The sequence below is a fragment of the Ovis aries genome, chromosome 26 (genome assembly GCF_016772045.2).
Source record: "Ovis aries strain OAR_USU_Benz2616 breed Rambouillet chromosome 26, ARS-UI_Ramb_v3.0, whole genome shotgun sequence".
Classification (NCBI taxonomy): Eukaryota; Metazoa; Chordata; class Mammalia; order Artiodactyla; family Bovidae; genus Ovis; species Ovis aries.
This window is the reverse complement of record NC_056079.1, coordinates 7,117,231-7,144,776: the sequence shown is the minus strand read 5'-3', so window position 1 is coordinate 7,144,776 and position 27,546 is coordinate 7,117,231. Positions and strand designations below refer to the sequence as shown.

The window sequence follows — 27,546 nt, the reverse complement described above, 5'->3', positions numbered from 1 at the left end:
TGGTACAGAAATATTTGCCCAAACTATAATAATTTCTCTCTTATACCCCACTTCAAGCCTTGAGGTAGGCAAAGAACAACACATCCAATATAAGCTGTTACACGTGAAGTTGACGGGCGCTTAGAAAGTAATAATCTGGCCCCAAAGCAGAGAATCTCGTTTTATAAATGTAAGCAGTGAGCCCGACAGCAAAATACAAAGCCATCAGGATGTTAATCAGAAGCTCAAGTCCACCATCCAAATGTCTTATGTCCATGAAGCAAAGCAACCCAGATGACTGACTCAAAGTTCACAGGTAGCTTGACACTATGGGTTCAAACTTCAAAAGTCACTCAGAACAATTGCAACATTTTATCAGTTGTGCTTTTAGCATTTTGGACCAAAGCGCCTAAAATACAGCATGGTATTCTCATTGTGTGGATCTCCATGGCAATCAGCCCATTACAAGCTTCTAGGGAGGACATTGATAAGTCCTCTGTGGTTCCAGAGACAAGAGGTCAGCAGCTTATACTGTCAAAATCACATGGCACCAATGGTAGACAAACAAAAGTCGCTCGACTGCATATATTAATGTGCCACAGTTAATATTTCTGCACAGTTTGTTTTTTCAGCAGTATTTTACTATCTAGGGACACCAAAAATGTGTTTTGCTTTACAAGTAAGACATGATTGATGCTTTACTAAGAGACTGTTCATAACAGAACAGATGTCTCTTGACAAGAAAGTTATTGGTACAAGCAAACTATATTATTGCAATAATGCTAAAGTTCAGACTTAAGCAAAAGACAGCAAGAGTGTGGGAGAGGGCAGTGGGGAGAGAGAGAGCAAATTGAGAGAGTTAGACACAGTTTGGTCTGAGTCCACATCTGAGGCCACCACATTGACTTACTCTGGGATATACCAAGGCTGTACAGCCCTAAACTAATATGTTCCAGCTTCAAAAGCCAATGTCTGGCAAAGTCATTTGTCAATATCTTAACATCAAGCACCTATTTTCCCCAAATCCTTTCTGTCTATGAAAATGTCTTCTGTGCAAATTAAGGTGCTATTTCCCTCATTGCATCATGGCAGATTCATAGCATCATACAGTGTACAGGATTTTGTACCACTCAGAAGTTTAATCTGGTGTTCACTTCGATGTTTTTTCATTATTGTCAAATTGTAAAGAGCATAAATCTAATAGAATTAAGAGGTCAGTTTTCAAAATTAACAGGATTTCTGTTGTCATTGTTCAATCGCTCAGTTATGTCTGACTCTTTGCAACCCCATGGACTGCAGCACCCCAAGCTTTCCGGTCCTTCACCAGCTCCCAGAGTTTGCTCAAACTCATGTCCATCAAGTCGGTGATGCCACCTAACCATCTCATCCTCTGTCGTCCCCTTCTCCTCCTGCCCTCAATCCGTTCCAGCATAAGGATCTTTTCCAATGAGTCAACTCTTTACATGAGATGGCCAAAGTATTGGAGTTTCAGCCTCAGCATCAGTCCTCTATTTGATCACTGAGGAAGGCTTTCTTGTCCTTCCTTGCTATTCTTTGGAACTCTGCTATTTGTAAGGCCTCCTGAGACGACCATTTTGCCTTTTTGCATTTCTTTTTCTTGGGGATCGTCTTTATCTCCACTTCCATGGGATTTTATCTCATGGGATTTATCTCCCACACCCATGGGATTTTCCAGGCAAGAGTACTATAGTGGGGTGCCATTGCCTTCTCTGAACGGGCTTTCTAGAGAAAGGTAAATAAGGTATTTACAGCTAAGTATCTCCACAGGAGATGGAAGCTTTACACATGAAAAAAAAAAAGTGTTTAGAGTTTCAGATATAAGTGAAAAGTAACAGATCCAAATGACATTTACTTCAAAAATTTGATTAGTTTCATACAATATGCTTTCATTTAACTCACCAGATCAATTATTAATATCCTTAATATACAGCAATAAATCCTATTTAATTATGTCACTATAGATATGTATAGCTCCTGTAGGAAAGATACGTGGTGTCTTGCATTATATATAAAGTAATGCATTCCTTGGGCTGTAAACTGCTCTCAGAATATTTTTCAAGTCTCTAACACTGTTTACACATTTATCTTTAGATTCAGGTTGACTGGTACATGCTACTGATCTTTCTTAGGAATTCACCCCCACTCAGTATTGTTGAGGTTGTATTTCAGAGAAACTTGAAGGCATTTCTTCTCCATATCCTCCTTGCAACCATCCCATTTCTTAACACGCAGTGGTGTTTCAGAATAGCCTGCTGGTCATCATCTTTTGCAGGTGTCCTGCCAAACCAGGAAGCACATTTCAAAGATGGCTTCACTGGTGCTCACATGATTCTGTTAATGCAATACTAGTTGACAATCACTTCTTCCAAACCAAATAAAACCACTCCCAGAAATGTTTAATTAAGATTTCTGTCAATCAAAGCTATGCAGTCATTTAATGACTTAAATATGTTCACTATTAATAGACCTCCAGTTGTCTGGGAAATCACCGACAATGACTCAAGCACTCAATAAGGCATTTGAAATCCATGATGTGCCTTTCTACTTCCTAATTGATTAAAAAAAGATTTTAACAGACTTTGGTGATGAATTTGGATCTGGTTTCTCTTGTGACAAACCAGTCTTGTGACTGCTCTTGCTAATAAGCTAGTTTTAAAATTTTTGCTATCTTCTTGGACATAGAATATATAACAGACTATGAAAATTTCTCAAGGAATTTTGATGAGAGTCATAGTGTATGGAAGCTTAAGCTTTTTTGCCCAGAAGAATGTAAACATGCTATACACTGAATTATATAGAGACTGAAGAATACACAGTGCTGTTCCTTCTAGATGTCTTCCCGTGAATGGGAGGTTGGAAGCTGCTTGTGAATATATAGAAGAAAACAAACTAAAATAACAACAAAGCCCCTGTACATTTAAAACTGGAAGCATCAACAGAGTGTGCTGAATTAATCAGGTCCCATAGCCAAACATTGTTCTTGTAATTCATGTGATAACAAAGTTTAGCTTAGGGTATAATGCTAACCCTCACTATAATGAGCAAGAATTTCAGGGAAAAAAAAGTGTAAAAATACAAACTAGTATTTCCCTGAACCATTGCTACCAGGAGGGATGTTAAATTGTGTAAAATGAAAAGAATCTTAATATGGTTGCATTTATTATTTACAAATTGTACTTCAAGCCAAGAGGGAACTCTTCTCATGAGAAAATGTGGATGATAACCTTCCTCTTTGCTGCAGGGAAACAGGCAGTTCAGAGAGAGCTGAAAACAGAGCTCATGGAGGCAGAGACCTTGGAAACCAGCCATTCCCATGCTAACATCCCAACTTGGCAACCAGCATTCTCCAGGGCACTTTAAACATTGATAAAAAGTGAGTAATAAACATTTGATATTTGAGGCAAACTAAGCAATCGCATCAAGAGAAATGTAGAATCTGAAAGAAGTTTTAAGAGTGCTGGATGCTAGGAGTTCTCTACATCACTTGTGGGGCACAAACCAGAATCAGAACGGAAGAGGCAGCAGGCCTGGAAAGGGTCATTCTCTTAATCACAATGACAAAGTGTTAGCACAATTCCTGCTGAAGAGGTGAATGGAGAGGGATTCTTCTATCAGAATTATTTGATGTCCATTTGGTTCTTTCTAGAGTGTAGAGACATTCTCAATAAATTTCTTTAAATATTTTTCTATAGTTCTTTGGGTCAGTAACCTAGAACTACCTGCCCAGAAGGATCCTAATCTCCAGAAGCTTCACATTAAAAAAAAAAAAAAGCTAATATGAAAAATCACCATGAGATTAGGAGCTCTCACAGAGAGGAAACTATGAGTTGGTTAGAGAAAACACAGCCAGTGAAAACTGGACTTTAGACTTCTCATGCGGAGAACACACGATCGCTGTTACTAAAATGAAGACGCAAGGTCTTAGCAGGCAGACGCAGCACCGACTCAGAAGTTTAGATCTTTGTTAATCTGTGAAGCCCTTGAAGACAGCGGGTTGGAGGGGAGAAGAGAGAGGTGCTGCAATTCTGGCTCTGATAATTGGAGGACACATTAGGGAGGTCAAGGGGCGGGTTATTGACAACTAACACTCTGAATGCCCTTACTGATTAAGCCAGAAACACAAATACAGCCAAATACCGTCACTCAGTCATGTCCTTGACTCTTTGCGACCCTGTGTACTGTAGCCTGCCAGGCTCCTCTGCCCATGGGGATTCTCCAGTGAAGAATACTGGAGTGGGTTGCCATGCCTGCCTCAGGGGATCTTCCCAACCCAGGGATCAAACCCAGGTCTCTCGCATTACAGGCGGATTTTTTTTTTTTTTTTTTTTTTTTTTTACCATCTGAGCCACCAGGGAAACCCAGTATAGCCAAAGGGGTCATTTAATTCACAATCTCAAAAAAGAAAGCAAGTTATGAGTGAAAGATCAAATGCTCTAGTCACCCAGGCTTTGACTTTATTTCAAACTTTAGAAATATTGGAAAGGAACAAATGTCTAAAACACTGACCACTTATAATTGTGGAAATTCTAATATTGAGCAGAATCTACAGCTTAACCTATATTTCCCTGACATGCTATATCCTTTACAGATGCAAAAGGAAATTATTATAACCGAAAAGAAATTAAAGTGTCAACTACAAATTGGCACTTACCAAGGGCATCTCACATGCTAGTAAAGTAATACTCAAAATTCTCCAAGCCAGGCTTCAGCAATACCCATGAACTCCCTGATGTTCAAGCTGGTTTTAGAAAAGGCAGAGGAACCAGAGATCAAATTGCCAACATCCGCTGGATCATGGACAAAGCAAGATTTCCAGAAAAACATCTATTTCTGCTTTATTGACTATGCCAAAGCCTTTGACTGTGTCGATCACAATAAACTGTAGAAATTTCTGAAAGAGATGGGAATACCAGACCACCTGACTTGCCTCTTGAGAAATCTGTATGCAGGTCAGGAAGCACCAGTTAGAACTGGGCATGGAACAACAGACTGGTTCCAAAGAGGAAAAGGAGTATGTCAAGGCTGTATATTGTCACCCTGCTTATTTAATTTATATGCAGAGTACATCATGAGAAACGCTGGACTGGAAGAAACACAAGCTGGAATCAAGATTGCCAGGAGAAATATCAATAACCTCAGATATGCAGATAACACCACCCTTATGGCAGAAAGTGAAGAGGAGCTAAAAGCCTCTTGATGAAAGTCAAAGAGGAGAGCGAAAAGTTGGCTTAAAGCTCAACATTCAGCAAATGAAGATCATGGCATCTGGTCCCATCACTTCATGGGAAATAGATGGGGAAACAGTGGAAACAGTGTGAGACTTTATTTTGGGGGGCTACAAAATCACTGCAGATGGTGACTGCAGCCATGAAATTAAAAGATGCTTACTCCTTGGAAGAAAAGTTATGACCAAACTAGACAGTATATTCAAAAGCAGGGACATTATTTTGCCGACTAAGGTCCATCTAGTCAAGGCTATGGTTTTTCCTGTGGTCATGTATGGATGTGAGAGTTGGACTGTGAAGAAGGCAGAGCACTGAAGAATTGATGCTTTTCAACTGTGGTGTTGGAGAAGACTCTTGAGAGTCCCTTGGACTGCAAGGAGATCCAACCAGTCCATTCTGAAGGAGATCAACCCTGGGATTTCTTTGGAAGGAATGATGCTAAAGCTGAAGCTCCAGTACTTTGGCCACCTCATGAGAAGAGTTGACTCATTGGAAAAGACTCTGATGCTGGGAGGGATTGGGGGCAGGAGGAGAAGGGGATGACCGAGGATGAGATGGCTGGATGGCATCACAGACTCAATGGACGTGAGTCTGAGTGAACTCCGGGAGATGGTGATGGACAGGGAGGCCTGGTGTGCTGTGATTCATGGGGTCGCAAAGAGTTGGACACGACTAAGTGACTGAACTGAACTGAACTGAACTGAACTGAAGGGCATTGCCAATGAGTGAACAACAAAGGCATCTGCCATCTGCCTCTATGGAGATATGGATTTCCCTGGTGGCTCAGACTGTAAAGTGTCTGCCTCCAATGCGAGAGACCCAGGTTTGATCCCTGGGTTGGGAAGATCCCCTGGAGAAGGAAATGGCAACCCACTCCAGTACTCTTGCCTGGAGAATCCCGTGGATGGAGGAGCCTGGTAGGCTACAGTCCATGGGGTCGCAAAGAGTCAGACACTGAGCAACTTCACTTTCTATGGAGATTGAACCCCCTGCTGCTATAGCTGTTGCCCTTCAACACTCTCTGAGGGAGTTCAGGGTGAGGGAGGCACTCTGTGCTCCAGGGAATCTGGTGGGACAGGTCTTTAGATAGTTGGATGTTTTTTAGGAACAGATTTTACAATCTCAATCCTTGCATCTCCTCATATCTAGAGAAGCACTAAACCCCTTCATGGTGACATCAGATCCTCATGACTAACAAAAACCTTTTTGTAAAATGAGTGCCTCATGGTACTGAACTCCCCCTTCACCAAAACCTTGTATATTGACCTTGTTCCACTGCCGCTTTGGAGCTGTCTTTCAGAGCTATCTGAGATGCTGCCTCCTGGGCTGCAGTCCTCACTTTGCCCCAAATAAAACTTAACTCACAACATTTTTTTTTTCAGTCAACAAATGTAAAGGCAAACCAGAACAGCATCCATAAGGTAGCAGCGGCCCTGAACTTGAAGTCAGGAGGCCTGGACTTTGGTGTAATTATCTAAAAAGAGACTGTCTGACTCTGACGAAAAGAAGAAAATAAATATAAACCAGCTCTAAGCAGGCTGCTGTGTGTATGCCATGCCATTAAATCATCTTAAAACCTCTGTGAGGTACATAAATTACTGTCATTTTATAGCTGAAAAAAGTTCACACCCTATTGTCTATGTTGGAAGAGAATCGATGAAGGGATTTCTCAACATATATAATAAGTCATTTTTGGTGAGCAGCAAAGATTTTCATCTGAATCCTACTATATGACAAGCTCAATAGTGTCATTTTCAGATAATTTCTGATATCTTAATTCCCATCTTGATCAGATAGTCACTAAAAGATTCAAAGTCAAATGTATTTTGCTTTTTAGGTTGAAGCAAAATATCTAAACTGGGAATCCTAGACCCCTCAGACAGTGGCTTCAAACCCACTGTTTTAGTTGTTTGAGTCAGTGATTCTGTGTGTCAGCAAAAAAAAAAAAAAAAAAAAAAAAACCCAATAGATTGTTTTAAAATGAGAAAATATGTAAATATCACTTAGGCTATACACAAAGAAAGCTATTATTAATATTGTGGATCATTTCTTTCCCAGGCAATTAATCATTGTTCTTAAATGGTCAAAAAAAAATCCATTTCATAATTCTTTTCATCATTCCTTGCATGCACATTTGTGAGTACCAGTTAAATCCAAGATGAAGATGATGGAAAAGTTGATATAGGAACAGGAAGGAGACAAAATTGCATTAAAATTGTCCATGCACTCCAGGAGTTTACAGAGTAGTAAGTATACAAATCGGAGAAGGCAATGGCAACCCACTCCGGTACTCTTGTCTGGAGAATCCCATGGACGGAGGAACCTGGTAGGCTGCAGTCCATGGGGTCGCTAAGAGTCGGACACGATTGAGTGACTTCACTTTCACTTTTCACTTTCCTGCATTGGAGAAGGAAATGGCAACCCACTCCAGTTCCTGCCTGGAGAATCCCAGGGACAGGGAAGCCTGGTGGGCTGCCGTCTATGGGATTGCACAGAGTCGGACACGACTGAAGAGACTTAGCAGCAGCAGCAGCAGCAAGTATACAAATAACACAAGGCAGAGTATGATATGCATAAGAAAAGTACAAGGAGGAGTTACAGAAATTCAAAGTAAAGAAAGAATAAAAAGCAATCAGGAACAGCTTCCTTACCATTTGAACTTGCTCTTGTAGAATAAGCAAGACATTGTTAGAAACAGGTGAGGGAGTCACCCCATAGGAGGGAAAAAAACATGAGAGACAAGCAGCTGGAAGGATGTAAGCCACGTCCAGGGAAATTTGATGGGAACCTTGTGTGTCTTTAAGAAAGACCCAGGAGGTGCTCACTTTGGCTGCACATATTCTAAAATTGGAATGATACAAAGAAGATTAGCATGGCCCCTGCACAAGGATGAAATGCAAATTCATCAAGCATTCCATATTTTTAAAACTAGGAATAAAACCACCATATGACCCAGCAATCCCACTCCTAGGCATATATTCTGAGGAAACCAAATTGAAAATGACACATACATCCCATTGTTCATTGCAGCACCATTTACAATAGCTAGAACATGGAAGCAACCTAGATGTCCATTGACGGATGAATGGATAAAGAAGTTGTGGTACAAATACACAAATGGAATATTACTCAGCCATAAAAAGGAACACATTTGAGTCAATTCTGATGAGGTGGATGAACCTAGAACCTACTATACAGAGTGAAGTGAGTCAGAAAGAGAAAGATAAATATCATATTCTAACACATATATATATGGAATCTAGAAGAACGGTACTGAAGAACTTATTTATAGGGCAGCAATGGAGAAACAGACATAGAAAATAGATTTATGGACATGAAGGGAGGAGATGGTGAGATGTATGGAAAGAGTAACATGGAAACTTACATTACCATATGTAAAATAGATGGCCAACAGGAATTTGCTGTATGGCTCAGGAAACTCAAACAGGGGCTCTGTATCAACCTAGAGGGTTGGGATGTGGGGGGAGATGGAAGTGAGGTTCAGAAGGGAGGGGATCTATGTATACCTATGGCTGATTCATGTTGAGGTTTGATAGAAAACAACAAAATTCTGTAAAGCAACTATCCTTCAATAAAAAGATAAATCAAAAAGAAAGAAAAAAGAAAGAAAGACCCAGGAGATAAAATTAGGTAAAACCAGAACAGTTGCCCCATCTTGAACACACGTGTATGTTCACATACATGCACAGGCACCTGTTTATTAACACAAGGCTGTGCTGAGACAAAACTTCAGCAAGTCATTTCTGAGTAAAATACAAATGCTGTGAAAGTGAATCATATAATCTTACATTAGTGTATCCTGGTGCAAGACAAAATCCAATATGCAGCCTGCACATTATTTCTTTTAGTCTAGCTTTATTCTAACCTGCATTGCTTCCTGGGCGTCACTGCTGTCAGGATAACAGCACCATCTAGTGTGTTCTCATCTGAAGTCCAGGACTTCTTATCTGCTTCTAATGTTACTTGAATAATCACAAAGATACCAACACAAACAAATAAACAAAACCTCCCATCCATTTTTTTACTTTAAAACTTGCAATTTAGTAGATGAAAATTTGCTGGGGTTTAAAGCATTCTCAAGAATCCCCCTAAAAGAAAACTACCTTGTCTCTGGCAACGGAGATTAGGAAAATTTAAAAGGTGTTTATGGACATCTCTACCCTTGTGCACAATCACTAATCAGATGATACACGGTTATCAAAGATACTGTATCTGTTTACATTCACCAAACACTACACAGACATTTGGTTTAGAGTAATAACAATCCTGATAGAGTTTTAAAATGCACACATACACTGAACTTTCTATTTTAACGTGGGAAATTTAAATCAGCAGAATAGAAAAGTATTACTGTTTGCATATTACATTTTGTCAAGGATAAAACTATTACCATTTCTTAGTTTCAGAATTAGACTTACTACAGCAGGGACAATGTGGACTCCATCATTTCTTTATCACTGACACCCTACAACTGCAAATAAAAACATACATCTGAGATGAATATGTTTTATATATATATATGCTGCTGCTGCTGCTAAGTTGCTTCAGTCATATATATATATACTGGAGAAGGCAATGGCACCCCACTCCAGTACTCATGCCTGGAAAATCCCATGGACGGAGGAGCCTGGTAGGCTGCAGTCCATGGGGTCGCTAAGAGTCAGACACGACTGAGCGACTTCCCTTTCACTTTTCACTTTCATGCATTGGAGAAGGAAATGGCAGCCCACTCCAGTGTTCTTGCCTGGAGAATCCCAGGGATGGCGGAGCCTGGTGGGCTGCCGTCTATGGGATCGCACAGAGTCGGACACGACTGAAGCGACTTAGCAGCATATGTATATACACACACACACATATTGGTGGAATAGGAAAATATGCTATAAACAGCAGTGGAATTCACAAGAATCTATGCTGAACAGTCATGGTAGGGCATAAATTTATCAGTGCTCATCAACTCGAAGCATAAAAAATAAAGTTAGTAATTTCATGATAAATATGTTTATCATATTTCATTACCCTTTTGATGTCATTAAAGGAAACTCATGGTGAAAATGTTAACATTTAGGATATGTATTCTATAAAAGTTCAGTTCAGTTCAGTCGCTCAGTAGTGTCTGACTCTTTGCGACCCCATGAATCGCAGCATGCCAGGCCTCCCTGTCCATCACTATCTCCCGGAGTTCACTCAGACTCACATCCATCGAGTCAGTGATGCCATCCAGCCATCTCATCCTCGGTCGTCCCCTTCTCCTCCTGCTCCCAATCCCTCCCAGCATCAGAGTCTTTTCCAATGAGTCAACTCTTCGCATGAGGTGGCCAAAGTACTGGAGCTTCAGCTTTAGCATCATTCCTTCCAAAGAAATCCCAGGGCTGATCTCCTTCAGAATGGACTGGTTGGATCTCCTTGCAGTCCAAGGGACTCTCAAGAGTCTTCTCCAACACCACAGTTCAAAAGCATCAATTCTTCGGTGCTCTGCCTTCTTCACAGTCCAACTCTCACATCCATACATGACCACAGGAAAAACCATAGCCTTGACTAGCTGGACCTTTGCTGGCAAAGTAATGTCTCTGCTTTTGAATATGCTATCTAGGTTGGTCATAACTTTTCTTCCAAGGAGTAAGCGTCTTTTAATTTCATGGCTGCAGTCACCATCTGCAGTGATTTTGGAGCCCAAAAAAATAAAATGGGGAAACAGTAGAAACAGTGTCTATAAAAATAGTTGACATAAAAGACTTTTCATCTATTTTTAATTCTTCTTGACTGTGAACACATTGGAAAAATGTTCTACTTATGAAAGAAGGAGAAAGATTTGAAAATATTTCCTTGAACACAAAGTGTAAAAATGATACATATTTCAGAAATTGAGAGCCACAACTCAATAGTTGAAAAGCACTACAGAGCAGTAGGACCAATGATTAAAAGTTTTATAAATATCTATAATATTTTATAATTTATATATTCTTATATATTTATCTATGTATATATTTATAGACATACCTAAATCTTATATATCTATATACTACAGAGATACATCAACACATATTTTATAGATATAGATATAGATATAATATTTTTAATCACTGGTCTAATTATAATTTTCAGCTATTGAATTGAGACTTTCATTTTATTTATATACAATTTTATATTTTATATACAGTTTTATGTTTTATATACAATTTTATATACAAGCTTATATTTATACAAGTCTTTCACTTGCCTTTCTATGAAACATACTACTTAAATTCCTACATGTATGCATGGTTATACAATATTTATTTATTTATGCAATCCCAGTGGCCTTTAATTTTCTGATGCCTAGGGTGTAAATGTTATCTGCAGTCAAGCAAAGGTGTCTAGGTTAGGACTGGGTGAAAATACGTAGCACATTGGTCCACAGAGGGCTGGGACTCCACAAATGCCCCATTCCCAGCCCATATGATCTGTCTTGAAAATCAACTGGATTCTAGTGGGTAAAGACCTTAAAAGTATAGTCCTTGTTTGTAAGATTTCACAAGGTTTAATGTGGAGTTCGTTCATAAAAGCACTGGCTTCAGACTGATCTTCAGAAAAGTTGCTCAATGTTGGCAATTATTTTTATTTTTAAAATGAAAGAGGAGGGAAAGTGGGAGGAGAGTGAGAGACGGTAAGTCAGAATGGGAAAATCAGTGATTTATCTTACTGAGCTCTGAGTTCTCATTTGCTGAGTGAAGGACCTTAATCAGGTCATGATTTATTACTTCACTTCTGTTATTTTATTAGTATGTCCAGAGCTATATATCAATTCCTAGTCTGTTAGAATATAGCAGGGATTTCACTATCTGGTAAGTAATTTGACCTATATGGAGAATTATTTACATAGGACACAGTTACAATAATTAATACAATATCTAGAAGTATTTTTTCCAAATGTGTTAAATAAATTTTATTATAAAAAATACCCCATTACTAAGTATCTTCCACAAGTTAGTTACCTTATCCTTTATTTTTCAAGGATATTTTTAAAAATATTCTATTAATATCTGTCAGCTAGTATGAAAAGCAGCAAATCAATCAAATTAGACTGAAGGAAAATAGCCCCAAAGAGCTTTATAATCAAAACTGAAAGGGATCCCATTTTTTATCCCAGATAAATTATATGCAAGGACTTGAGCTCCAAGAATGCATTCCTAAGAAAAAACAAAAGAGTTCTGATACAGACATTTAGTACAAAATCACACTTAAAATTATCAGTGATCTTCTGATATCGAGTTGAAGAGAATGTATATCTTTTAAGGAAGTTGGCCTTCCTATTTATGTGACAGCAAATGGCTCAGATTCAAAATTGCCTGCAATTCCTCATTCCAAGGAGCATTTGGCAACTCACAAGCCTGACAGTTTCCAAGTGCACTGTATTATAATGGATCTCTTCAGCCCAATTCAAAGCAAATTTTCCCACATAAACTTAAATTTCTGCTCTTCACCCTGATCTCATTTTCAGAGAGCAACTGTCTGAGCTGAAATTAATATATCCACTTTCTAAAAGACATTCACTGTGTTATATACGTAAAAGTTGCTGAGAATAGATCATAAATATTCTTACCACCAAAAAAAAAAAGTAATTATATGAGGGGATTAATGCTTTAACTAATGCTGTGGTAACAGTGTAGTAACAGATATGTTCCTCCTTTCATCACATTATATATCTGAAACTTACACAATGTTATATGTCAATAATATCTCACTAAACTGTGGGGGAAGGGGAGACATTCACGCATGATAAAACGTAATTTTCCACAGAGATCAGTTATGGCAGGGTGCATGCTCAGTCGCTCAGGCATGTCCAACTCTGATTGACTATATGGACTGTAGTCAGCCAGGCTCCTCTGTCCATGTAATTCTCCAGGCAAGAATGCTAGAGTGGGTTGCCGTGCCCTCCTCCAGGGGATCTTCCTGACTGAGGTATCAAACCTACAGCTTCTGTGTCTCCTGCATTGCTAATGTTTACCATACCTCTCTGACAGAGATTTATTTTTATCCATATTTCACTTGGTACAATTTTGAACCAATTTCCTAATAGAACTTGGATTAAGGAGAATGTGGATCAAAGTGGTTAGGTTGAGGTGTTGGAAACACCAAATGATGTAAGTTACAGCACAGCACTTGATAAGAACAAAGATTCATTAGTTATTAAAATAAAGATCTCTCCTTTAGGAAACTATGCCTGTAACTTTAAAGATCAGTTTTCATTCCAATCCCAAAGAAAGGCAATGCCAAAGAATATTCCAATTACCACACAGTTGCACTCATCTCACATGCCAGCAAAGTAATGCTCAAAATTCTCCAAGCCAGGCTTCAACAGTACATGCAGATGAACTTCCAGATGTTCAAGCTGGATTTAGGAAAGGCAAAGGAACCAGAGATCAAATTGCCAACATCCGCTGGATCATTGAAAAAGCAAGAGAGTTCCAGAAAAACATCTATTTCTGCTTTCTTGACTATGCCAAAGCCTTTGACTGTGTGGATCACGATAAACTGTGGAAAATTCTGAAAGAGATGGGAATACCAGACCACCTGACCTGCCTCTTGAGAAACCTGTATGCAGGTCAGGAAGCAACAGTTAGAACAGGACATGGAACAACAGACTGGTTCCAAAGAGGAAAAGGAGTATGTCAAGGCTGTCTATTGTCACCCTGCTTATTTAACCTCTAGCAGAGTACATCATGGGAAATGCTGGGCTGGATGAAGCACAAGCTGGAATCAAGATTGCCAGGAGAAATAGCAATAACCTCAGATACACAGATGACATCACCCTTATAGCAGAAAGTGAAGAACTAAATAACCTCTTGATGAATGTGAAAGAGGAGAGTAAAAAAGTTGGCTTAAAGCTCAACATTCAGAAAACTAAGATCATGGCATCTGGTCCCATCACTTCATGGCAAATGGATGGGGAAACAATGGAAATAGTGAAAGACTTCATTTTCTTGAGCTCCAAAATCACTGCAGATGGTGATTGCAGCCATGAAATTAAAAGACACTTACTCCTTGGAAGAAAAGCTATGACCAACCTAGACAGCATACTTAAAAGCAGAGACATTACTTTGCTGACAAAGGTCCGTCTAGTCAAAGCTATGGTTTTATCAGTAGTCATGTATGGATGTGAGAGTTGGACTATAAAGAAAGCTGAGTGCTGAAGAACTGATGCTTTTAAACTGTGGTGTTGAAGAAGACTCTTGAGAGTCCCTTCAACTGCAAGGAGATCCAATCAGTCCATCCTAAAGGAAATCAGTCCTGAATATTCATTGGAAGGACTGATGCTGAAGCTGAAACTCCAATACTTTGGACGCCTAAAAGTGAAGAACTCATTGGAAAAGACCCTGATGCTGTGAAAGATTGAGGGAGGGAGGAGAAGGGGACAACAGAGGATGAAATGGTTGGATGGCATCACTGACTCAATAGACATGAGTTTGAGCAAGCTCTGAGAGTTGGTGATGGACAGGGAGGCCTGGAGTGCTGCAGTCGGACATGACTGAGCAACTGAAGTGAACTGAACTGATGTCTTTAACTTAGAGATGAATAGGATATGTTCAAATATCCAGGTCATTCAACATTTCAAGGTAACTGGCTTTATGGAAGTAGACATGAATTTTAAAATAATGTACTGAGCAGTAACTTTCAGTGAACAACATGCTAGGATTAGAGGTATACCAAAGTGAGTAAAACAAAACTCCTCTCAAATTCTTTTCATCTCAAGCATTTCAATATACAACACATTTTATAAATTCAACACAAATCTGTAACACATCATTTTAGTGTTTAACAATGTTTAAATATTTTTTATATTTTAAACACTTTACTGAGCTATAAATTATATACAAGAAAGCTCACACGTTATAAGATGTTTGGGTTGATGACTTTTAACAAGTAATCATATAATTACTACCCCATTCAAAATACAAAACATTTTCATCAACAACATAGTTTCCCTCATGCCCCCTTGCAATCAATTCACTTCATTCTCTGTCCCAGGCAACCACTATCTGGATTTGCCTCTGTAGTTTTGTCTATTCTAGAATATTATAGAATGGAATCATATAATCTGTACCATTTTTTCTGCCTTTTTTGTTTATAATAATATTTGGGGGAAGTAAGAATGGATATATTTCAGAAAAAAATCAAAAACATATAGTCTCTACAATGTATTAATCGAAAAGTCCGGTATTTCATTTAAATAATCAAAATACATTCAAAGAAACAAAAAATTTTCATCTGTAGTGAAGAAAAAGGGTAATTGATAGAAACCAAATCTGAGATGGAAGAGAAAAAACTTGAAGCAATAATACATATTTATCTTAAAAAGACAAATTTAATCTTAATAAGTGAAATGGTAGAGAATTTCAGCAGAAAGAAAATGGAAACTGTAAAAAAAAAAAAAGAAAGAAATGCTAGGATGGAAAAGAACAAAAGTAGACATTTAAAAATTTACTCATAGGCTTTAAAAAGTCAGTAAATTTGATTTCAGCAACAGAAAGATAAAATGGTGAAGAAAAACAAACCCTCAGGTATGTATGGGAAAAAAATCCATACTAGTCTAATTTATGTCTAACTGGAGTCCTAAAAAGAGAAGAGAATGAGACTGGGAAAGAAAATTATATTTGAAAAATAATGCACAAGAATTTTCAAATTTGAGAAAAACACTGACTTACAAACAGAAAAAGACTCAATAAATTACAAATAGTAAGGACTGTTGCTGACCTGAAACTCCAATACTTTGACCACCTGATGTGACTCATTGAAAAAGGCCCTGATGCTGGGAAAGACTGAGGACAAAAAGAGAAAGAGGTGAGAGAGAACGAAATGGTTGGATGAGATCACCAACTCAATGGACATGAGTTTGAGCCAACTCCAGGGGACAGTGAAGGAGAGGGAAGCCTGGAATGCTGCGATCCATGGGGTTACAAATAGTCGGACACGACTTAGTGACTGAACAACAAAGAAAATGTCAGAGAACTCTACCGATGCACATCTTCCTATGCACCTATGCACCTATGCACATAGTCACGTTGTTGAAAGCAAGGAAAAAGAAAATCTTGAAGGAAGCCACAGAAAATGAGAAATTGTGTACAAGAGAAAAGGGATAATTAACAAATTTGGCTAGTTCAGAGCCTTTTTCAAAAATTATCTTTCATTCTCCCACTCTAAAGTATTCCCTTTTATTTCCATATATTCCCAGCGTTTTATCTGGTGTCTTGGCGTCCCTGTTAACTCCTACATTGTATCATGGTACTTTAAGTAAATGCTTATCTGCCTATAAATTTCATAAAAGAACAATTTTTTAACTGTTCCTCTTCATAACCCTTGTAGCACTTTTTAATGTTGAGTATTCAGTAACCCTGAAGAAATTAGTATCTCTAATAAGAACACAAAGTAAAGGAAAATGACTTTTAAAAACTGTTAAAGTATCATATTCTTATTCAGGGGGCTCTATTAGTGATGAAAATATGTTATTAAGAACTCCATGGGAAACTTTAATTTTTCTGTTTTTGTTGTTTTACTTTTATCTCTTCTGTTTTTCCTACCTGAAAGTAGTTTCATTTCATCCTTATTTTGAAGAATGGGCTTCCCTGATAGCTCAGCTGGTAAAGAATCCATCTGCAATGTGAGAGAACAGGGTTTAATCCCTGGGTTGGGAATATCCCTTGGAGAAGGGAAAGGCTACCCACTCCAGTATTCTGGCCTGGAGAATACAGTTCATTGTGTTGCAGAGAGTCAGACGCAACTTTCACTTTCACCCATCCATATGAAATTTTCACCGACAGTCTTATTTTGTTTTTACTACTTTAAATGTGCCATTCCACTGTCTTGTTGCTCTCATTGTTTCTGATGTGCAATCAGCAATCTTTATTATGAAATTCTAGCCAAAGGAAATTTCAGGCCACTAATACCAAAATAAAATTCACATTAAAATTCAAAGGGAAAAGCTACAAACAAAATATATTTACTCATTTATAAGCTTAATCACTATCCTGACATGTGAAAAAAATTAGATGAATTATCATATCTCTTCCAGGGATCAGACTCCAAATTTGATGACTGTATGTATGCAGAGTAGTTTTCCTTCAAAGGAAAGGCACCTTGATTAAAATGAGAAAGCTGGCCTCCAATCTGGTCTCTGCTTTTAAAAAGTGTATATTAGTCTGCGTAAATAAAGGAGTTGGACTGGATATTTTCTGAGGTTCCTTGCAGCTCTAAAATTCTGAATCCTAGAAAAGTACTTGCTAATGTCTTGGCAAAAGTTTCTAAGTAATTTTCCTAATTACTGAAAAGTGATATGGGTTAGGAAGAATCTCTCACCATCCTAACACTACTGATATTCATTTCTTAATATCCATTTGTTGGTATTTAACAAATTGTTATTGAGCACTGATTCTGCGTAAAGCACTAGACTGGACACCTGAAATGTCTATTGACCAAGACACGTAAGAGGTTTGATAGTCCCTATCAAAATACATGGGAATCACTGAAGTTGCTATGGCAAATTTTATACCATAAGCCTCTCCTCTGAAGGACAGGACAACTGGGAATATAGATAACAGAATCTCAGGGCTTATGGAACTGTTGGGGCTTCCCTGGTGATTCAGAGGTTAAAGCGTCTGCCTCCAATGCGGGAGACCCGGGTTCGATCCCTGGGTTCAATCCCTAGGTTAGGAAGATCCCCTGGAGAAGGAAACGGCAACCCACTCCAGTATTCTTGCCTGGAGAATCCCATGGTCGGAGGAGCCTGGTAGGCTACAGTCCACGGGGTCGCATAGAGTCGGGCACGACTTGAGCGACTTCATCTCATCTCATCTCATCTCATGGAACTGTTAGTACCTTCCAGCCTTCTTAGAAAGATGCTTCTACAATGGATCAGTTCTATACAGTTTTGCTCTTCCTGAAAACTTAAGGGAATCGACCACAGACTTCAAATACATGCTGGAAACATACATGTTTCCAAGAATGTTTACTTAATCTCTTGGTAGAAAGGAAAAGAAATTAGCAAGGAAGAATTCTAATGACTGAGTTTCTGAATTTTTTAACTTACTGACATGCAGGTTTAAAATGATAAAATTTTTCATAATTAATTGCTTCTTTACCACCCACATTATTCCACTTTAACTCATACCCTCCACTGACAAACAGAACAATAGTGAGCTATTCATATGCCAGAGAAGCAATGTTTAAAAATTTTAAACACAACCAATTCTATATGAAGAAAGGCATTAGTAAACTTATAGGCAATAGAAGAAATAGAAATAAACAGGTAAATCATTTCTTGACAATAAAATATAAACAACACTTAAAATTGAGAATATTCTGTTTTGACAAGGATGCAGTAAAAGGGACTCCCTTAATAAATGTTATGGAAATACAATTTGATATAAGACTTTGGAAGACAGTTTCTTGATCTAGCTTTGTAATATGTCCTGAAATCAGAAGCATGAGGACAGCTGCTTTGTTCTTTCTCAAGATTGCTTTGTCTATTCAGGTTCCTTTGTCGTTCATATGAATTTTAAGATTACATTTTCTACTTCTATAAAAAGCACCATTGGAATTTTGATAAGAACTGCACTGAATCTATAGGTGGCTTTAGATAGTAGAGACATTTTAACAATATTAAGTCTTCCAAACTATGAACATGGGATGCCTTTCTATTTGTTTGTATCTTCTTTAATTTCTTTCCTTAGTATCTTATAGTTTCTAGTGTATAAAGTGTTTTGCCTCCTTGGTTAAGTTTATTTCTAAGTGTTAAATATTACTTGCTCAGTCATGTCTGACTCCTTGTGACCCCATGGTCCATAGCCAGCCAGGCAAGAACACTGGAGTGGGTTGCAATTTCCTTCTCCAGGGGAACTTCCTGACCCAGGAATCAAACCTGGGCCTCCCAATTGCAGGCAGACTCTACTGACTGAGCCATCAGGGAAGCCCTATTCCTAAGTATTTTATTTCTTTTTATATTACTGTAAATGGGATTATTTTATTAATTTCCTTTTCAGGTTGTTTACTATTGAAAAGTTTGAAAGTGAAGTCACTCAGTCATGTCCGACTCTTTGCAACCCTGTGAACTGTAGCCTACCAGGCTCTTCCATCCTTGGGATTCTCCAGGCAAGAACACTGGAGTGGGTTGCCATTTCCTTCTCCAGGGGAACTTCCCGACCCAGGGATCGAACCCAGGTCTCTCGCATTGCAGGAAGACGCTTTAAATTCTGAGCCACCATGGAAGCCCTCTTTACTGTTAGTATATAGAAATGCAACTTATTTTTGTATGTTGATTTTATATCTTGAATCTTATATGAGTTCATTATTAACTTTTTGTGGAACCTTAAGACTTAATAAGTCATCTGCAAACTGATAATTTTACTTCTTCCTTCCCTATTTGAATGCATTTCTTTTTTTTTTTTTTTTTTGGTCTTGCTTAATGCTCTGGCTAGAATTTCCAGTATGATGAATAGAAGTTGTGAGGAGGAGCATCCTTAGTTCATTCCTGACACCATAGGAAAAGTTTTCAGTTTTTCAATATTATGTATGTTAGCTGCGGGCATTCCAAATTGTCTTTATTATGTTGAGGAAATTTCACTCTATTCCTAGTTTATTCAGTGTTTTTTAATCACAAAAGGAGTTGAATTTTATAAGTGCTTCTTCTGCATCTGTTGAGATGATCATGTAATTTTATCCTCTGTGGTAAAATGTCACAGTGACTGATTTTTGCACATTGAACCATCCTTGCATCCCAGGGACAAATCCCACTTGGCCATGGTATCTGATCCTTTTAATGTGCTGTGAGTTTGATTTGACTCACTGGGATGTTGGTGAAGATTTTTTGTATCTATATCTATCAGGGGTACTGGCTTATCGTTTTCTTGTAATGGCTTTTTCTGTCTTTGGTATCATGGCAATTCTTGCCTCATAAATATGTATGGAAGTGTTCCTCACTCCTCAGGTTTGGGGAAGAATTTAAGAAGAATCAGCATTAATTCTTTAAATGGTGGAATTCACCAGTGATGCTGCCTGCTCCTGAGCTTTTCTTTGTTGGGAATTTTTTGATTACTGATTCAATCTCCTTACTAATTTTAGTTCTTTTCAAACATTCTCTTTCTTCATCATTCAATCTTGGTAACTTTTATTTTTTCCAGGAATTTATTCATTTTTCTAGATTATTCAATTTGTTGTCATATAGTTGTTCACAGTAGTCTCATAATCCTCTGTATTTGTGTGGTTAGAATTGTTGTCTCCTTTTCTGATTTTATTTATTTAAGTCCTTTGTTTATTTTCTTGGTTGGTCAATTTTGTTTATCTTTTAGAAGTTTTGACAACCTTAAAGTTTTGTCAATTTTATCTTCTTTTAAAAAATTAACTTCTAGTTTCACTGATTTTTTTTCCTTTTTTCTATCCTATGTTTCATTCATTTCTTCTCTAATCTTTATTATTTTCTTCCCTCAACTAAGTTTGGGTTTAGTTTGCTCTTCATCTTTTAGTTCCTTGATGTGTATCACTAGGTCACTTATTTGAGATAATTTTTCTTTTCCTAATGTAGGTGTTTAGTGGTATAAACTTTCCTTTCAGTACTGCTTCTGTTGCATCCCACTTTTGGTATGTCGTGTTGTCATTTGTCTCAAGATGTGTTCTAGTTTTCCTTTTCAATTCTTCTTTGAGCCATTGGTTGTTCAAGAGTGTTGTATAATTTACACATACGTGTGACTTTTCAAGTTTTCCTTTTCTGTTAACTTCTAAATTCATCCCACTGTGGTTAGAGAAGATACTTGATATGGTTGCAACTTAAAATTTGTTAAGACTTGTTTTTTGATCTAACCATCCTTAAGAAAGGTGTAAGTGCACTTGAGGAAAAAATATGCATTCTGCTGCTCTGGGTTGAAATGTTCTATACATGGTTTAAATGGTTTAATTCATGGTTTAATCATCATCCAGGCAGATTTCCTCCCAACAACAAGCAAAGCTGCCTACCAGGTTAGTAGCCTGAGTAAAAGCCCAACCCAAGAAGTCCTTTAAGAATCTCTGATTATCCTTGCCTGCATCATATGCCTTTCCCTGAGCCAATCACAGTTTCCAGGAAAGAGGCAGTATTCTGAAGATCATGTCCACACATCTAATTGCATGGCTGACACTGATTTCAATAAGATAATGTAATATATTTCCCATAGGAACTGGGTTTCTGTTTCTATGAAATGGGAAGAACTGTAGGCTTCAAAGATAGTTGATTTTCTGTCTATTCTAACCATGAAGAAAAATTTTATGATACAAACTATTCAGAGCATCTTTATTTATAAAGACTAAAACCATAAAACACACTCAAGTACTTATTAATAAGAGAATGGTTAATAAATGATGATATATTCATATGGCTATTAAATTTTATATACAGATAGTTTTATTAATGTGGGAAATGTGTTAAATGTTAAATGACAGAATAAGGACATAACTCTATAAGACTCTATCTAGCAGATCACAACTATATAAAATGCAAAACATATAAGAAAATATCTAAAATATTACAATACAAAGAGTAGCTATATTTGGAGGGTAAAACAAATTTCTTCTCTTTTTTGTATTTTCTTATTTTTTATAGCAAATATGGATTTTATATTTAGGAAGTAACCAATATTTTACTTAAAAGAGAGACAAAAAAAATATTTACCAGCATTTATGTTGGAAGTTAGGTCTTACAATTAGGACAGTAGAATCACAAGAGGAATTGTGTGGGGTGATCAATGTTTAAAGGCAGAAGCTTAAATAAATTGTGTTTCAGCCAGTGAATGGAGCTTTCATTTATTTTGAAAATAAAAAGACTGTATTAGCAGGCATTTGGGGGCTCGGAATGGTTCCACTACATGACACCGAGGTAGGTGCCTTCCTTAATTTTCTCTAAAAGTGGTTCAGGGCATATTGGCTCCTTGTTTAAGAAACTGAGGTGTATTCACTGTGGAACAGCCTATAGTCAAGGTTTTAATAGAGACAGAAAATGCTTTTGTTCATTCACTCCACAGGGCTCATATTTGGCCTGGAACTTCAAAAAAAAACAAGAAATAAATGAGACTGTGAAATAAAACTGCATGAACACTGTAAAGGTATCTGTCAATTATGTGGTACAAAATAAAGCAGCATTTCTTTTAACTGTACCTGTTTCTAAGTAAAATTAGAACTGATGGTTCTCAGGGTGTGCGAGACTAGATAGTAATTCCAGGAAACACCTTCCATCTGGATTCTTGTCGCTACTATTCTCGCTATTTTAATTTTTAAAATCCTCTATTAATCTGTTTACTTATTATAACTAGCAGTTATATCTCAGATTTAATTTTTAACACCTCACTTATGCCGCTGTGAACATGCCGCCTTCCACTTCCCCTCTGCGCTTCGTGGTCAGACTAGCATGGCACAGGCCACGTGTGTCCCTCAGGACCACCGAAAGAATGGAGAGGCAAGCAGTGATCAAAACACAAACAAACCAGTCTGGCAAAGGAGCAGAATTCACAGGCATGAAATCCTAACTAAGAATGTTTACTAGACTTACAAATTCGTTCACGTTAGTGTTTTCTAATCGTCTGCCACGTTGAGCTCACTGTTGGGACCCTGTCCAAAGAAATGGATAGGGTCCCTGCTCTGGAGGAGCTTACAATGCTGTTGCAGAAATGAACACCCAGACCACTGTGATGAGGTTAAAAATGGGGAGGACTATAAGAGGGAAATCTGCTAACAGAACAGAAAGGAAAGGAATGTGAGGTCATATCTGAAGAGTGATCGGGACAGAGAATTTCAGGCTGGGGCTGCAGGATCTTTTTTTTTTTTCTTCTTTTTTTTTGGTAAAAAAGTCACAGGCTTATGAAAATGCACTCAGGAACAGTGGAGTCCAGTGTGGCTGCAGCCCGAAGTGTGCGATGAGGAAAGCATGTTGTAAGCAGATTACTGAGAGCCTGGATGCCATACTAGGGCCTGAATGTTATCCTGCAGACCACAGGGAGCCACTGGAGCATTGAAGCAGCTCAGTGTGGTATGAATAGGTCTGGGCTTTAGTAAAAGCTTGTGACAGTATGAATGATGGATTTAAAGGGTGAGAAGCTATAAACAAGGAGGCTAGTCAGATGCAATAATCCCCTTGAGAAAAGAAAATAAACAAAGGCAGTGACAGCAGACGTATAAAAAGGGAATGCAATCAAAAGATAGTCCAGAGTCAGAACCCGCACATCACCAGCAGTAAAATATACATGGCCCGATTTCTCGGCAATCATCACTGTATCAAGGGCACCACACACTTTTGTCTCTTTAAATCTTCATAACAGTCCGTGAGGCATGTTCTGTTTCTCAAACGTGCTTTCCAGATTCAGGAAATGAGGATTAGAGAAGTAAAGTAGCTTGCTCAAGATCACAGAGCTGTGAAACAGAAGAGCTGGGACTGAACCCAGCATGACAAATGCCTATGATAAATATTCTCCAGCCTGCGTAGATGAGCAAGACAAATGAGGAAAATGTGGAAATGAAAGATGACCATCTTGTTTATGACCTGCATGACTTGAAAAATGTGAATTCCATTGACTGAAGAAGGAATGGGCTTCCCAGGTGGCACTAATGGTGAAGAACTTGCCTGCCAATGCAGGTAGACTTTAGGGACACGGGTTCGATCCCTGGGTCAGGAAAATCCCCTGGAGGAGGGCATGGCAACCCACTCCAGTATTCTTGCCTAGAAAATCCCATGGACAGAGGAGCCTGGCGGGCTGCAGCCCATAGGGTCACACAGGGTCAGACACAACTGAAGTGACTTAGCATCCACCCATTATTAGGTAAGGAATATATGAGGGAAAGCAGGTTTCAGGGAAAACATTATGTAAACACACACACACACACACACACACACACAGAGATATAGATATAGATATAGATATAGATATAGATAGTGTTAAACACCTTAACCTTAAATGTTGAAACTACATCGAAGCCTGACTTAGGGTTAATGTGCTCCAAGTCACTGTCATGGAAATTGTTGGAGACCCCACATCAGAGAGCGTGTTGCTTCAGTGGAGCACATTGTTAGAAGATGCCAGAGCTGGAGGCAGATGCCTGGGGCGTTCCTGCCTTTAAGGAAGGCTCAAAGGACAAGGACTCTGAGAAGGAGGATGGGAAGGAAACTTCAGAGAGGTGGTCAAAGACCCTGAAGTATTCAGCATTAAGAAAGTCAAGGCAGAAGAAGGTTTTGAACAGGAGATACTGAAAAATAAAACCTACTGTTTCCAAAAGTATAGTCTCAGGGACTATAGGTATAGGACTGTACCCAAGCATAGGACTGAGGGATGTTTGTTGGATTTGGCATTTGGGGGCTCACTGTTGATGTTTTAAGCAGGATGGTTCAAGGGGGACATGCATCTAACAGCAGATCACTGATACACAAGGGCCCCTGAGGAAGAGGGTGGCTTCCTCTGGCTCAGTGGATTCTTTGCTAGTGAACATGGTCACCGCTTCCTCAAATTCCATAGTGGAGGGATGATAGTGTCACAAAGAAACAGTTATGCTTTACGAGAAAGCTAACCATGCTCTGAGGGAAAGTTCAGTTCAGTTCAGTCGCTCAGTCGTGTCTGACTCTTTGCAGCCCCAAGGACTGCAGCACGCCAGGCCTCCCTGTCCATCACCAACTCCCGAAGCTTGCTCAAACTCATGTCCATCGAGTTGGAGATACCATCCAACCATCTCATCCTCTGTTTTCCCCTTCTCCTCCCACCTTCAATCTTTCTCAGCATCAGGGTCTTTTCCAATGAGTCAGTTCTTCACATCAGGTGGCCAAAGTATTGGAGTTTCAGCTTCAGCATCAGTCCTTCCAATGAATATTCAGGACTGATCTCCTTCAGGATGGACTGGTTTGATCTCCTTGCAGCCCAAGGGACTCTCAAGAACCTTCTCCAACTCCAGAGTCCAAAAGCATCTCTCCTTGAGTCTGTGTTACGTCTGAGAGACTTTCAATCATTTCGTTAAAGCAGAGAGTTTCCCCTCTCAGTCCTGAGGTCCTCTTCCTCTGGAGGACACTCAATCAGTGTAACCTGCTCCTAGCTGGTTTCTGCCCCTTTTCTGACTCAAACACAGCATAAGTGAACAATTTATCCAGTTGGTAATTTAGGAAGATAAACTAGACATGCTGAGCTCCTTTCCATTGATCTCTTTGAGAACCAGCCTCTGGGCAGGAAGAGCACAGCCACAGTTTCCAGGCAGGTCTCCTATATTTCTAGTGTGCAGGAGTGGGGGCAGGGGGTGGGGGTGCTGGAGTTTTGAAGGGTAACCTGAAAGACACCAGCATTTGGTGTACTGGCTGAAAACACTGTGAAACAAGGTAAAAGAACAAAGCTGAGCAGAGAAAGAAAATAAATACCTGAGACTTTTAACTGGGGCTAAAACATTTGGGTTTGGAGTCTTCACCGTAATTTTACAGCAAAGACTTTGTAACAGCTTATATTGAACCAATTTTCAGTCACTGGCATGGGCCAGTGACTAAAAAGCACATGGTATTTTAATCTGGATCTATGGATACAGATTATGGCATATTTCTCTACAGGACAGCAACTTTTCATGGAAGTAAATCCAGTGGCTCAGACAGTAAAGAATCTGCCTGCAATGCAGGAGATCCTGGGTTCCATCAATGGCTCAGGAAGATTCCCTGGAGAAGGGAATGGCTACCCACTCCAGTATTCTTGCCTGGAGAACGCCATGGTCAGAGGACCCTGGCAGGCTACAGTCCATGAGATCACAAAGAGTCGGACATGACTGAGCAACTAACAAGTCTAGAAGGGCCTTGACAAAGATCCTGGAGACAGTGAAAGCCCTTGGCAGGCACAGAAGTTGCTGCTTCTTGACTAGAAATATCCTTGCCATGTGATACACAGAAGAAACCACAACAGATGTCAGTGGCTGCAGCAGTCTTAGTGCTGAAGGGCAGCTGAGGCAAGAATTAAGTTATAGAGAGAATGGAGCTTTCCTATAAATTTGTAGACCCTGATATAGTTGCTTTTAAACTACAAGGCAGCCAAATCTCTGGTGTGCTGGAGAAGTCTTTCTGAGGTTCTATCTTTAAATTGTTGTCACTAAGCTTTGATAAGCAGCAAGGGACCAATGACCAACTGCCTCAAATTATTTTCTCTATTCACAATCAAGAAAAGGAGCGTGGATTTATGAGACTTATCCACAGGTTAAAATGGAAACTACTCAAAGAAATACAGGATAGTTTTCAAAGTGATATACAGGTTATTGTAGGGGAGCTTTCACTGGCTTCCTAATATTATGATGGAATCTGCGTGAGTGTCTTGAGCAGCACATGACAGAGACTTTGGTTGGCATCAGAGCCCAAGGGGCACAGGTGTCAGAAACACCCATAGTAGTTTCATTTTAGAAAACCCTTGAAATATATACAGGCACAAGATGAAAAAACATCACTAAAAAGCAAACTTCTTGGGCTTAGGCAATTCCAGAACGAGAGGCAGAGGCTAAGCCACTAGGCACAGGATTAAATATGTCTTTCTGCAAGAGACGTGGTAGCCATATGACCAGACAGAACTAACTGTCTACATAGACCAAAGTGTCGAGAACACAGAACTCAAGGAGGAAATGGCAATCAAGAAACTCTGCATGGGCAGAGTTCTCGTCCAGAAATGGTAGGTGCATTGTACTCCATGTCCGACTCTTTGCAACCCCATGGACTGTAGCCTACCATGCTCCTCCATCCATGGGATTTCCCAGGCAAGGATACTGGAGTGGGTAGCCATTTCCTTCCCCAGAGGATCTTCCTGACCCAGGGATTGAACCTGGGTCTCCTGCATTGTAGGCAGACACTTGACCATCTGAACTACCTGGGAAGTCCTTTTTATTGGAGACTGCTGCTGCTGCTGCTGCTGCTAAGTCACTTCCATCATGTCCGACTCTGTGCAACCCCATAGACAGCAGCCCACCAGGCTCCCTCGTCCCTGGGATTCTCCAGGCAAGAACACTGGAGTGGGTTGCTGTTTCCTTCTCCAGTGTGTGAAAGTGAAAAGTGAAAATGAAGTCACTCATTTGTGTCTGACTCTTAGTGACCCCATGGACTGCAGCCTACCAGGCTCCTCCATCCATGGGATTTTTCCAGGCAAGGGTTCTAGAGTGGGGTGCCATTGCCTTCTCCATGTTGGAGACTGACCCCTATTAAATATAAACTGACAAGTCAGATATCAACTGACCAGTGGTATCTTGGAAAAGATAAAAATTAAGATTTTTTCCATCATCTGTTTTTGGGAAGAGCCAGTCCCCAACGTTCCCTGCATTC

At 39.1% G+C, this 27,546-nt stretch overlaps 1 long non-coding RNA gene and 1 other non-coding gene across 6 annotated transcripts in view; one reads left to right on the top strand and one right to left on the bottom strand.

Annotated features, from left to right (window-relative positions):
- LOC121818025 (uncharacterized) overlaps positions 1-27,546 on the bottom strand; it is a 74,770-nt gene that overhangs the window by 26,407 nt on the left and 20,817 nt on the right. For 4 of the 5 annotated variants that reach the window (XR_009598697.1, XR_009598698.1, XR_009598700.1 and 1 more), the window contains exon 3: positions 16,802-16,874. The exons of the other annotated variant lie outside the window; for it this stretch is intronic. This is a non-coding gene — a long non-coding RNA (uncharacterized LOC121818025). The remainder of the gene's footprint in view (positions 1-16,801; positions 16,875-27,546) is intronic. 5 annotated transcript variants of the gene reach the window in all.
- On the top strand, positions 8,043-8,149 carry LOC114111091 (U6 spliceosomal RNA). Its single transcript, XR_003587220.1, has one exon. It is a non-coding gene; the product is annotated as a U6 spliceosomal RNA (small nuclear RNA).